Source organism: Arachis hypogaea, chromosome 16 (assembly GCF_003086295.3).
Source record: "Arachis hypogaea cultivar Tifrunner chromosome 16, arahy.Tifrunner.gnm2.J5K5, whole genome shotgun sequence".
Taxonomy (NCBI): domain Eukaryota; kingdom Viridiplantae; phylum Streptophyta; class Magnoliopsida; order Fabales; family Fabaceae; genus Arachis; species Arachis hypogaea.
Window position 1 is genome coordinate 136,245,924 of NC_092051.1, and position 14,639 is coordinate 136,260,562.

Here is a 14,639-nt window from a genome sequence, read left to right on the forward strand (position 1 = left end):
ATACTTTCATTACTATTGAACTACACAATCGACTCAATAAGCAATGGAACTGATTCTTACCTTCAGTGACGAAGACGGCAAATCAGACTGGATTCACACCTAATGCACGTCGGAACCTTCTCAGTCTGGATGGTAGTTTTTTTTGGAGGGAGAAACAGAGCAATTCCTGTCTTTGATCTTTGGTCTTCTTTAGGGTTTTATGTAATTCTGTCAAAGGGTTGTGGGTGTAATAGAGATTGTACACAAGGAAAGGGACGAGACTGTATATAAGGGGCAACACTCAAAACGACGTCGTTTTGAGTTAAAGGGACTTATGTGTCCTGTTTTCAAATCCTCCAACCCACTAACGTGCCACGCTGGAACGCCGTTGAGCTAGGTAAGCATAGGGGGAGCCAAGTCAGCATTTTCCGTCCGGTCTGACGGTGGCTCACGGACGAAGGGACTGATCGGTCTGGTTTTTAGGAACGTCAGGGATTTAAATGTATTTTCCAATGCTCAGGGACGAAAATGTCCTCGGGTTAAAAGGCCAGGGACTAATTTGTCCTTTTCTCTAATTTTATTTATTTAATTTAATATTATTTTATATTTTACTGTTTATTTAATTTAATTTTTTATATGATAAAAAATAATTCAATAAATATTATAAATTTTAATATTTGTCCTTCTAACTTCTTCCTTACATATTTTACAGGATATATATTCAAATTTTATATAAAATAATAATAAAAATTTAAAGAATTGATGTATTTTTTAAGAAGAAGGCTAATATTTAAGAAGGAGAAAATATATATTATATGGTTTGATTTTGATGTGTTACAAAAGTATTTTTTTTTTAAGTGTGACTAAACAAACAAAATACGCTTTTAACAAAAGAATCTACATAAAAAGATATTTTTAACATCTTCATTTGAGTAGGTGCCTTAATAAATATCATATAATCATAAAAAGAATAATTATATTATAATTAATAAAATAAAATATTTGAAATTTTTTATTTATACATGTTTAGTAACATTTAGATTTATATTAATAATTATACATAATAAAAAATATAATTAATTTAAACATAAGTGGGTATAATAATAAAAAAATAGAATAAAATACTTAAATAAACCAAAGAGAGATCAAAATTACACAAAAGTCTCAAAGTAAAAAATGCTACATGCATCTCCCCATATATATTTATATACAAATCGAATTGATTTAATTCGAATTAACTATCCAGTACTAAATCGAATTAATAAGATTCGAATTAGTATAATGTCAAAGGTTGAAAGTATTTTCTCCATGTAAATCAAATCAATGTAATCTTTTTTTTAAATATATATCTATCATATCATTACTTTTACTAAAATACCTTTATATTTTAATAAAAATAAAAATCTTTTATAAAAAGACTTAAATATCTTTTTTTTATATTGGACAAAAATTACCCTTTTAAATTATTCAAAATTTAAAATTTAATTAACTTTAATTTTATAGTTTTAGATTTTAAATAATTTAAAAAACAAAACAAAAAACATATCTAAAAAATTAAAATAATAAAAAAGTTTTTCATCTTCTCTAAAATTCTAGTGTTTTTGGTCTCCTCTCTCTTATCCCTTGTCTTCTTTCCGTCAATTCTTACCGCAATCGGAAAGTTTGCCGTTGAAGAACTGAGATTTAAAGAAGATCAAGGCCTCGCCATTATCAGTTATTTTTCAGTGTAGTTTCCTGCGGAATTTGTTACGAAGGCATTACCGTTGTAGTTGACAGCAACGTCGTTTACAACAGTAAAGACGTGTCTTAAGAGGAGGAAGGAAGCAAGGAGAGAAATATTTGGTGGCGGGAGAGAGCGTCATAAACTATGAAAGTGTCAAACGGAGGTTGATTGTTGTTGTGATGAACAACAGTGAGAATGTGGTTGCATAAGAATCAACAGAGAGAAGAGAAGAGAAGAGAAGAGAAGAGAAGAGAAGAGAGAGAAGAGAGGAGACAAAAAACACTAGAATTCTAAAAAAAATGAATAATTTTTTTATTTTTTTATTTTTAGATATTTTTTTAATTATTTAAAATTTAAAACTATAAAATTAAAGCTAATTAAATTTTAAATTTTGAATAATTTAAAAAGATTGTTTTTGTCTAATATAAAAAATATTTAAATTTTTTTATAAAATTAAATAATAAAATATTTTTATCTTTTAAAATATAAAGATATTTTAATAAAAGTAATTATATGATATATATCTAAAAAAATTAAATACTAACATAAAAAATATAATTCATATGTTATATTTTAATTTGTTCATAATTTTATTGTATTAATACGAATGAATTTATTATAATATTGGAGCAAACAAGATTATTTTAGTGCTTTTGCATCTCTAATCGCATTCATTAGCACCTAATATATGCACCAAGTATTTAATTTAAAGTGACAGAATGCAAAATTAGGTTAGTTCAAACAATGTAAAGTTTCTTAAAGTTCTTTATTCGTTAACACATGCAATTTTTTCTTATCAAACTTGACTAATAAGTAATAACGTCTTTTTTTTTGCCATGGAATAATGCAATTGAAGATATTTATTGACACATATTGCACTTTACGTACACGTGGGATGCGGAGTTCTCATTCCAGCTACAAAAAAGTGATGGAAAAATTGATAGTAGTGGGGACCCACCACGCACTTTTCCCGTGCATGTCGTCTCTACTGCTCTTTTACACTTTCTGGCCAAATTACACCTCGAATAAACTCATCAATCAAGATGTAAAATATGAAAGGTCAATTCTACAGGTTCTTTTATTTTGGTATTAAATTTTTGTTTAAATTATTCGTTATAAAAATTTTAAAATATTTAAATTTTTAAAATTTTTAAATATAAAATTAATTATTTAATCTATTTTAACAATTAAATAATATCTTTTAAATATCATAACAAATACTAATATGTAATAGGCTAATTAACGCATGTTCTTTTTTGAAAAAAAATTACTAAATTAATTATTTATATTAAATATATATATTAAAATATAAAATATATATTTAAAATAAATTAAATATATTATAATTAATTTAGTGATTGAATATTTTATTACAAATATTCTATCAAAGTTATAAAATTTTATTAATGCCTAAAAAATATGTACCTAAAATTAAAGTTATATTTTTAATTATTAAAAAATTAATTTGATAACATTTTTATTTTTAACTTTTTAAATTGAAATCTTGAGAAATAATAAAAAATATTATCTTAAGCTTAGCTATATTTTTTAAATGTTGCCAAAACTTCATAGCTACTATAGTCACTAATTATAGCCACAATGAAATATACAAGTTAGATCTGGTTGACACATAGAACCTGTAGAGAATAAAAAAAAATTGAAGAATTGACAGAAAAATCAGCAAACTATTAAAACCAGCTATGATTTTTTCAAGTTTGCCGGCATCAAATTTGGTGTGCTTCTTGTTATCGTTGGTGGCCAATCTCTTCAATTAAACAAATCTACAGTTTTTTGGCCATTCTGTTAACGTCATAATCTGCTTCCATATTGTCTTCCAGGTATGTAGAGTCTCATTTTGTTAGTCCCGTTTAGATTCGATCCTCCCTTTCTTCTTGGCCATGTCGCAATCTGTAGAAAATCATCACCAAGAGAGCCAGTGCCAGATGTACAAAATGTAGCATCCCTGCTTACAAAGTACTTAAAATGCTAAGCTAAGTAGAGTGTTAAGCTTAGTTAATACATGAATGTTATATTGACCTCTTTATAATTAAGTTGTCGTAAGAAAAATACATATGAAAAAGTGGTGAACTTGTAATTCATAAAAAACAAACGTATATAAAATAATGGTATTAAGTACAAATGCTATAACAAAAGATGAAAATACTTAAAATACTTAAATAACTAAAGCGAAATTTTAAAACTCTTAAGATGGCTTTTGGTTGGTACTAGTAGGTGGTATATACATAAGAGGCTTTCGAAGGGTCTTGGGTATCGGTTTAATCCAAGGGTGATATGTGGATAGATGTGGAGGATTGGTGATATGAGTCATGAGTCAAGGAAAAATAATGTGGTGTGGGTGTCGATGAGTGAGGAGGTGGATTTATTTATAGGTTAACAAGAAGAAAGTTATATGGTGCGTGCATTGAAATAAAAAAAAACGAAAAATAAAAAGATTGGAGCGACATATAGTAAAAGCAAAAGTGAGGTATTCCTGCTATGTATATATTTTGAGTTAAATTCAAAGTACTCCATGAAATTTACAAAATGTATCGATTTAGTCTTTAACTTTTTAATTGCACTAATTAAGTAGTCTTCCAAATTGAAAAAAATGCATCAACGTGGTCTACTTCATATTTTCCGGTGATATTTTTTGCCGGCGGGAGTGACGTGGCGAATGAGTGCCACGCTGGAGTGTATAACAGTTGATTGATGTGGCAAATAAAAGTTTAAATTTCAATTTGGTCCCTGATCCCTTTTTAAACCCTAACTCAGAAGTAGCGCAGCACTTCTTCGTCCTCATAATCATCTTCTTCTTCCCTGCTCATTCTCATACCCATTACTTCTTCTTCATCATCATGTGATAAATAATAATAATTTTTTCACAGTTCTTTTTTTTCCTTTCGATTTCTTGGATCCTTTTATTTTTTTATTTTTCTCAGCTCAATTTATGGTTTTGATTTTGGAAGCTTTCTTTTATTTAGTGTCAATTTTATGTTTGTTCTTTTGAGTGTTTGATAAATCTTGCATCTTTTCCTTTTTTTTTTTTTAATATATCATTCAAATGCTTATCGATTTTCAGGTTTGTTTTAATTTATTTATTTTTAAAAAGAATTTATTAAATTTTAATGCTTGACAGCTTGACAAAAGAGAAAAAAAAAGCACAAAATTTGTGCATGAAATGCTTAATTTTTTAATTTGTGATTATGAAAGTGAATTTTAGTATGCATGAGTTTGCTGAGTCTGGATCTGTGTTTCTATGTTAGGAATTGGGATTTTGTGAATAGTTTTCATATAGGACCGTGTGTGGCAATAGAAATAAACAATCAAGAAGCCTTTGATATTAATATAAGTTCATTCATGTATGAACCAAGTTTGATTTTCTGTTTGTAATATTTAATATGTTGTTATGAATTATGATGGAAAATATTAGTATTATTATCTGCAGATTTATTGTTCTTTCATGTGGGGATAATGATGATGGCTTCAATGTAAAAAATCAGCTAAAATTTATCTCCATTTTGTTCAACTCTGGATCTGTGCTGATATTTGGATCAAATTCCCTTCCAATTAATGATTGTTGGGGAACAAGAGATCAGTCCCTCAAAATTGCCGTTGGCTTTGGAGTTCTTGGCAACTACTGCGAGGAAAGAAGCTTTCTTCCATCGCCGCCAGCTTTGTCGCCGTCTGTGAAAACTGTCTGATCTCAGCCGTCAACCACGGTTCATGTCTAGTAAATTGGACAGCCCAATTCAAACCCAGATGGCTGTGGCAGTGATGAGGAGCCCTTTAAGCACGGAGTACCGTGGGAGCAGATCCAATTCCTGTTCATAGTGGGCTTTGGGGTGCTTACTATTTCCTGAATAGCCGTGGTGAGAATGCAGCAATTGTGAAACCAACTGATGAGGAGCCTTTTGCCCCAAACAATTCGAAAGGTTTTGTTGGCAAAGCTCTTGGACAACCAGGTCTAAAGCGCTCGATTCGGGTAAGGAAATAGGGTTCAGGGAGGTTGCTGCTTATCTTCTTGACTATGAACATTTTGCAAATGTGCCTCCCACTGCCTTGGACGTGCAGATGAAGGAGAGGAAAGTTCTATGCGATCAACCACAAGGAAGTCAAGTCAGAGCAGAGGCACGTCCAACCATCATCCAACCAGCAAAGCAATGGGTACGAGAATGAGCAGGGAAGAAGAAGAAGAAGAAGAAGATTATGAGGACGAAGAAGTACTGCGCTACTTTTGAGTTAGGGTTTAAAAAGGGATCAGGGACCAAATTGGGGTTTAAACTTTCATTTGCCGCATCAACCAACCGTTACACACTCCAACGTGACACTCATTCGCCACGTCACTCCCGCCGTCAAGGAATATGACCGGAAAATATAAGGAGGACCACGTTGATGCATTTTTTCCAATCTAGAAGACTTAATTAGTGCAATTAGGAAGTTAGAGACTAAATCAGTGCATTTTGTGAATCTCAGGGACCACTTTAGAGTTTAACTCATATATTTTTGATGGCGAGATCTACTACAAATTCTTTAGCTTCGGACAATTCAATAAACACTACTAAAGTCATTATCTGCATAATCTCAAAATAGAAAACATACAATAACAAACAATAGAGGTGAGAATCGCAACATGATTCCCAATAATAATTAACAAGGTTGTAAAAATTGAATCGGTGAATGAAACGATTAAACAACTGGTTCAATAATTTAGTAATTTAATTAAAATTTAATCGAAATTCAACCAGTTAAAATAAATATAAAATAAAATTAAAAAATTAATATATAATTGATCAAAATGATAATTCCATCCTCAACATACAACCAATAATACAATTTTTAATGGTTTTAGACAAATTAATTCATTAAAGAACATAAAAACACAATAAAAAATTATGATAAAAAATTAACTCAGCAAAAAAATTAACCATCAATAAAATTATTCTAAAAAATTTAACAAAGTACCATTAATTAAGCTATTTATCAAACTAGTAAAACACTATGAACAAAATTATTTCAAAATCATTGAAATCAACCATCATCAGACCATCATCAAAATTTATTCTAATTTCATACAAATTAATAAAAGAAAAAAGATAACAAAACAATCAAACACTCATAATAAAAAATATTATTCTGTTATTCTAGATTCCGAAATCATACAAAAATAGAAACTCAAAATCTTAAAATTAACAAAAGAAACAAAAAGAACAAGCAGAGTTTACCGGCGGCGACGAAAAAACCAACCTGATGGCGACGGAAGAACGAAACAGACGGCGAAAAAGGAATGAAACTGACCACACTTGAAGAGGAGAGGAGACGACCAAGAGCTTCGATCTACAAGTCCATGGGCGATGACGTAAGGAGAATTGAAGAGGATCGAAGACAGAGAGGAGAGAGAAGAGGGATCGAAGACAGATGTTTGACGGCGAGAACGAAGACAACGAGACGGGGCCGATAATGACGGAGATTGGCTTGATGACGATGACAGAGACTGCGACACTAACAGCTCCGAGCAGACCTTCTAATGACGTTGAGGAGAAGAGGATGCAGGAGAAGAAGACCGAACAAACCTTCAAGAGGTGACGATGGCAACCGCTGGTTGTCACCGCAGCGGCAATAGTGGTGGCGTTCTGAAGTTTGAAAGGTGGTTGTAGCTATCTCTGATAGGGTTTACTCAAAGGGGTAGGGTTTCGTTTGTCAATTGTGAAAGAGAGGGGGTAAGAGTTTTCTTTTTTTTTTTTTAGTAATTCAAAAATCGAAAATCTTTAAAAAATTGACCGGATCAATTACTTTATCAGTTAACTATCAGTTTGACCAATTTTTTTATTGATTTTTTGCTTCAATCGAACTAATTAGGAGATCAATTTTTAGTTAATCCGGTTAAAATATTCAATTTTTAAAACAATAAAAAATAGTGAAATAATCGTATATTATTTATTCAAGAATCAATATCTAAATTGTCAATCATCATATATAGCGTGACACAATTATGCAATGCACACATTACATGCCTTCCTATATGCTTGACCATGAGCTCACCAATCGATTTTTAGCCACTCAACCGACATTACTAGAAGCCAATCCCAACTCTAGCATGTCCATGAGAATGAGTATGAATGTACTGGCAATCAATCCCAACACTAACTTTTTATAACATTAGAAGAAAGTCCAATTTTTTTTTATTATAATGCAATGATGCAATGCCTTGAGAATTATGACTTTCATTCATGAATCTTTAAAGACTTGATAATGAGGTTATTATTAGGTTTTTGGAGTGGCAAAATATCACTTTAGGTCAAAAAAATGTATTTGGAATTTATTGGAAAGATTTAAAACATGAAAAACATGATTTTTTGTGATTTTATAACTAGAGAATCGATTCCTGTGTAACTAGAGAGGATCAATCATCTCGTGCATGCATGGTTAAAAATTTTCTTCATGAGGATCAGTCATGAGATAGATCTCAAGATGGATTCTCTACGTGTAAAAGTACATGAAGGTGTTGTTTTTCTCTTTCTTTAACCTACAAAACACCCTAAATATATATCGTAGTACTATATACTCATTTATACAACATCAAACATCCATTTAAATAACTCCAAAATTAAAACTAGAAGAAATAAATATACATCGTAAATTACCGTTCTTATAAAAATAATTTAAAACTCTCTACCTTGACTTTTTTTTTTTACCTTCTTAAGAGTAAGTTTGGAATCCTCAATCTTTGGTATCACTTAATATAATTTGAAAAACTATCTAACTAAAAGTTGATCAAGAAATGAGAAGAGGAAAAAAAGTAAAGGTGGTAATAGTTGGGTCACTTGAAGTGTGCCCCAAAATTAATGGTGGAGGTGTGGGGGTGTAAATAGATGGTCGTGGATGCTCAAGAAAATAGTTGTATGAGTAATTAAGGTATTTTATAAGGTCAGGAGATGTATTAGTAGTTGTTGTGGTGAGAAGTGAGAGGTTGAAGTATAGAGAAGGGTTGAGAAGTGACTAGGTGTGTATAAAATTGGTTTTGAGATGATTTTCAAAAGTTTTTAAGAGAGTTTCTGATATAAGAGATGGATAGAATGAAACTAGAGAGTGAAGTAAGGAATGCATGTATGCGCATAGAAAGCTAAACTTGGTAGCCTATTTATAGGGAAGAGGATGGAAGTTGGCATGCAAGAGAGGTTGACATTACAAAACTTAGTTGTTGCTCGCATGGTTGAGTTTGAAACTTTGGATTGAAGGCGGCATTGTTTGAGTAAGAAGTGAGGGGTGATTCAGCTACCAAAATGAGGTGTTCATGCATGGTGAAGTAGTGGAAGAAATAGTGAAGATTTCAAGATATTCTTGTGACTGAATAGTAGGGTGCAAAGCATGAAAAGTTATTATATATAGCATGGTTTCTATATCTCTTCTCTAAAACATAGGATCGATCCTCCCCTTCAAAAGTGTATATGAAAAATTTTGTTTAGGCCCGCCGTGAGTCACTATTCATAGTCCAGATTTGTTCATTATCACGTTTGCTTCTGGATTTGGCATTCATGCTCCATTCTCTTTCTCATATGCTCGTAAGAGGGGGAATAAAAGAAGGGATGAGAGAATAAGAGTGAGAGTAAGAGGACAGAGTTAAACACTTAAACTTTTCTTTTTGTACAATGAGAAGAACAAAAGAAAAAGGAATGTGAGGTAAGAAAAGTGTGACATAGTTATCAAAATCAAATCCATAATTACTCAATCAATATATAGAGTTATTGGTTCAAATGAGGATTTTCTTTCCAAAAACAATAAAAAACATTTAATTTGGACTAAAACAAAAAAGGTAATAGATTAACTATTAGATTTTTTTTAAAAGATTATTTACATAAAAAAATATATCACATTTATCAAAAAATATATATATATATATATAAAAGCTCTTAAAAAATTTTATAAATAAAAAAATAATTAATTTTTATTCGTATAATATATAAAATAATTACTATATTATTATTATATTATAGATTAAAATTTACTAATTTAAATTTTATTTTTATTTTTAATATAAGCATTAAAAATAAATAATTTTTTTATAACAAGATATATTGTAATAAAATATATATAATATTAATTAGTTTTTAAAAAATTCTGAAAAGATGGTTTTTTCTAATAAAGTGTTATTAAAAAATTAACATTATAAAAACTAATTTCAACCAATATGATATAATATGATATAATAGGTTATTAAATATATTTAATACAAAATACATTGAATATAAATTTTTATTGAGTTTAAATTTTAAATAATTTTTAATTAAATTTCGAATATTTTTATTTTAAAGAGTTAGAATATTTTAACATCATTTTTTTCGTATTTTTTTAATTGAATCTTTGATTTTTTAAATTATAAATCTTATTTATAATTAAGAGTAATGTTTTAACACCACCAATTAGTCACACATATAAAAATACAAGAACAATTCTATTGTCATAGTTATAATCTAACTTTATAAGCAATACAATACAATGAAACTATATATAAGTAATATAACTAAATTTTATCTACATCTATAGTCACATTTCATAAATAATATAATTAAATTATATTTATGTTTATAATTAAAATATGAATAAAAATACAAAAAAGTATCAGGATGGTTAATTTTTTTCATTCATAATTTTTTATTATTTTTGTTCTGAAAAATTTAATTATTTTAATAATTAATTATTTTTTAAAAAAAGATAATTGAATAACACAAAAAAGTCTTATTAAGAGTAATTTATTTATATATGATTAAAAAATAATTGAATAATTATATACGGTAAAAAATTAATATTATTAAAAAATAAAAATAAAATTTATTTTAAAATTAAAAATAAAGTTTATTTAAAAATAAAATTAAAAATCATGATTTTTTTTCTTTTTTCCAAAATTTATCTATGAGTAATTCTATAAATATTTTATGATGAATAAAAATATTAAACTCATACTAAAATTTATTCTAATAAAATTTATTTTTATTCTACTAAACGTTAAATAAATTATTGAAAAGAATTTTGTTTCCTTCTTGAAAAGAATTTTGTTTCCTCCATTAGAGAAGAATGATAAACTTCCATACTTCTATTATGTTATGGCAATAATTTGGCCTGTTATTTTTTAATGTACATAATAATAATAATAATAATAATAATAATAATAATAATAATAATAATAATAATAATAATAATAATAAAACAAGTATATCACAGTAAAAAAGAAAGCACGTCACCAAATAATTTATCATCCGAATTATATATGAATCAAATTGATAATATGAGAGCTAACACTACAAAAATCGACAACAAAGTTAGAGACTTACAAAACCTTTCTTAAGATCATAGAAAAAAAAACGTTTATATTTGTGTGATATACAAAGCAATTATCATATTATTATTATTATTATTATATATATATATATATATATATATATATGTATATATATATATATATGAGCAAAAAAAGTCCAACGGTATGTTTTAAAGTAAATTTTTTTTAATATTTGATTAAATGTTCTTGTATTTAGTACTTTTTTTTTGCACTTTCTCTTAGTTAAAAATATAATCATTATAATTTTTTAGTTATTATTGCTAGGGGTGTTTACAGATGGGATATGGTTGAAATTTCGATCCAATCCGCACTAAACTCATTAGATCAAATTTGATATTCGCACTTTTTATGTTTGGATCAGATATCAAATATATCCATAAAATAAAAAATATAAAAAAAATTTATTTTTATAAAAAAAAGTCAATAATTTTTTTTATTTACTTTTTAAACATATTTACTTCTATCTGATTAGAGTGTGGATCCGATTCGATCCAATCCGATCATCTTACAGATCAGATCATATTCTCAAATTACAGATCAGATACGGATAAATACTGTGGATTTATATGGATATGATCTAATCTATGAACACCCCTAACTATTACTATAGGTTCATTGTTGCAAAAGAATGTTTCTTTTATTATAAACTATTATTAGATTTTAATTACCATTAAAACAACTGGATCGGTTGGTTCGACCAAAAAACTAGTGAACCGGACTAGAACTGGATTATAGTCCAGTTCGGTTTACTCTTTGGACCGTTTAAGGAATAAAATTGGTGTGAACTGATAAGAACCGGTGCAAACTGGTCTAACCAAACTGGTCTGCTTGAAAAAATTTTTAAAATGTCTCCACAAGGTCTCGAACCAAGAACCTTGGAGCAAAAGTAACCTCTACTTGCCACTAAGCCATTGCACTTCTAAGTACTATATTTGACAAATACTAATTATATAGTATACATAAATATCTAATTTAATTTAATTTTTATTTTTTCTATTTTTAAAATTAATTATATTTTAATTATATACCATTATTAATATAAATATAAATTTCACTAAAAATTTATTAATTTACTTGATCTATTTTATTGCTAGTATTGTGATTAAGATTATTTGTTTTGATGTTAGTGTTAAAATCTACTGATATTATAGTTAGATGATAGGCTTTGTGAATTAATTATTTTTTTATTGTGTCAAAATAAGATACTATTGTAGTATTAAAATTTTATGGTTTTTTTTATATTAGTTATTTTTAGAAGTTGAGACTTGATTCTTCATAAAATGTTAGTGAAGATATGCATTTCAAATTTTAATTTTAAGTTTTTAACTATTTTATATTTTATATTTACGTAAGACCAGTTTTATCGGTTCAACCAGTGATTTATCAGTTGAACCAATAAACCAGTGAACCAGTAGCTTGATCGGTTTGATCACTGGTTCAGTTCTAACAATTATATTTCAATCTAATTTCAAAAATTTCGATTTACTCAATTTAATAGTTATGACTCACAATTGGTTCCTAATCAAGCAACAACAAATTATGTCTCCCAATTGGTTCCTAATCAGTTCTAACAATTATGTCTCCCAACTTAATAGTTATGACTCACATTGGTTCCTAATCTTATTTTTGTCCCTGTCTCACAAAATCGTTAACGACATGCTGAAATGGACTAACGACTGCTACATTATACATTCTAGCGACTATTTGATGTGACAATTGAAATTTTTTTACCTTATTTTTTATTTTCAACTAAACACTTAAAACCCTAATATGAGTCACGGATACCTAAGTTAAAAAATCAAACTAAGTAAATTGAAACTTTAAAAATCAGATTAAAGCTCGAATATAACTTCAAAACAGAACTTTAACTTATGTAGTGATTAATTTAAATGAAAATCAAATAAATCAAAATTCAACATAATTTTTGTCAATGTTTTTAAATTCGAAATTTTTATACCAAAATTAACTAGGATTTTTCTTTAAATTAAAAATTTAATGAAATAGTGACTTTAATTATCTTAACCAATGTCCTAATTAATTGCTTTTATGTCTTAAAAAAATCGTATATGAGAAAAAAATAATTAATTTGTCTACTTTAATAAATAGTTATTTTACTAAAATGAGAAACTATTTTTTTAAAATTTTTAAGAATTAATTAATATTATATATATTTTGTTACACTACATTTAATTATAAAAATTTTATTTATTTCTAATACTTATATTAAAAATAAAAAAAATTAAATTAGTGAATCTTAATCTATAATATAATAATAATATAGTAATTATTTTATATATTGTACGAATATAAATTAATTATTTTTTTTATTTATAAAAATTTTTAAACGCTTGAGCTTGTTTTATATATATATATATTTATGAATGTGATATATTTTTTATGTAAATAATCTTTTAAAAAAATCTAATAGTTAATCTATTATTTTTTTTGTTTTAGTCTAAATTAAATATTTTTTAGTATTTTTGGAAAGAAAATCTTTTGAGGAATTTAATAATATGTGATGAGGAACACCGAATAAATTATACAGAAACCAATTAAAACACAATATGAAAACATCTTTAAAAAAAGACGTTTTAGGCGTGTTTATCTGAGTGGCCTCCATGTTTAATTGTTGGGTCACTTGTTAAACTGGTTCATCTGGTTATAATTAAATAATTATATAAAATTTTATTTTTTTAATAAATATCTATTTTAATTTTATTTTTATACTAAATTAACTATTATTTTATATTTTAATAATTTATCAATTAGTTTATATTAATTATATATTTTAAGTATTTATTAGAAAATAATACTAATAAATATTATATAATTATAGAATGAAAAAAATGTTACAAATAATAAAGAATATTTTTATTTTATTTTTAATTTCTTAATATTTAATAAAGTTTAATATTTATATTAATAATTATGAAATAATTAAAAAATATAGTTAATTTAAGAAGTAGAGTTAATATCAAAATTAGAATTAAATTAAATAAATATAAAATAATTAAATTAAATTAAATAAATATAAATATTATATCAAAATTAGAATTAACATGCAAAATCACAAGTAGTAGTTTAGTCTAGTGGCAAAGGCAAAGCCAAACCTCTCTGAAGTGACAATGCTGGTTTTGAATCATTCTCTCTTTATTTTAGAATTTTTTCATGCTTCTAATATACTAAGTCTGACATCGCTGCATATCCATTAGAAGAAAATGTTTATATTGTTTGAGGGGGTGGTTGTTTGCTAAATTGGTACAAGAGCACCAGTGTATCGTGTACGGCATGACTTTTGGCATTGGTTCGTCGGTTTATTGATCAATTCGGTCAATCTAGTCCATTTTTTATAACACTGGTGTATAAGCAATATTAAAAGGCAATGAATTTGGAGGAGTGATGACAGTGCAACTTTGAAAAAGTGGTCATTGTGTTGTGGGGTGTGGTTTTAGGATTTTATTAATTTGGGAGTATTTTTTATTAAATCAAAATTTAAAAATACAAAAATAAAATATGATTAATTGTTTATTATAATATTTAAAAAATTAAAATATTAATTAAAATTGTTTAATATAATATTTAAAATACATTTTATTTTTATCT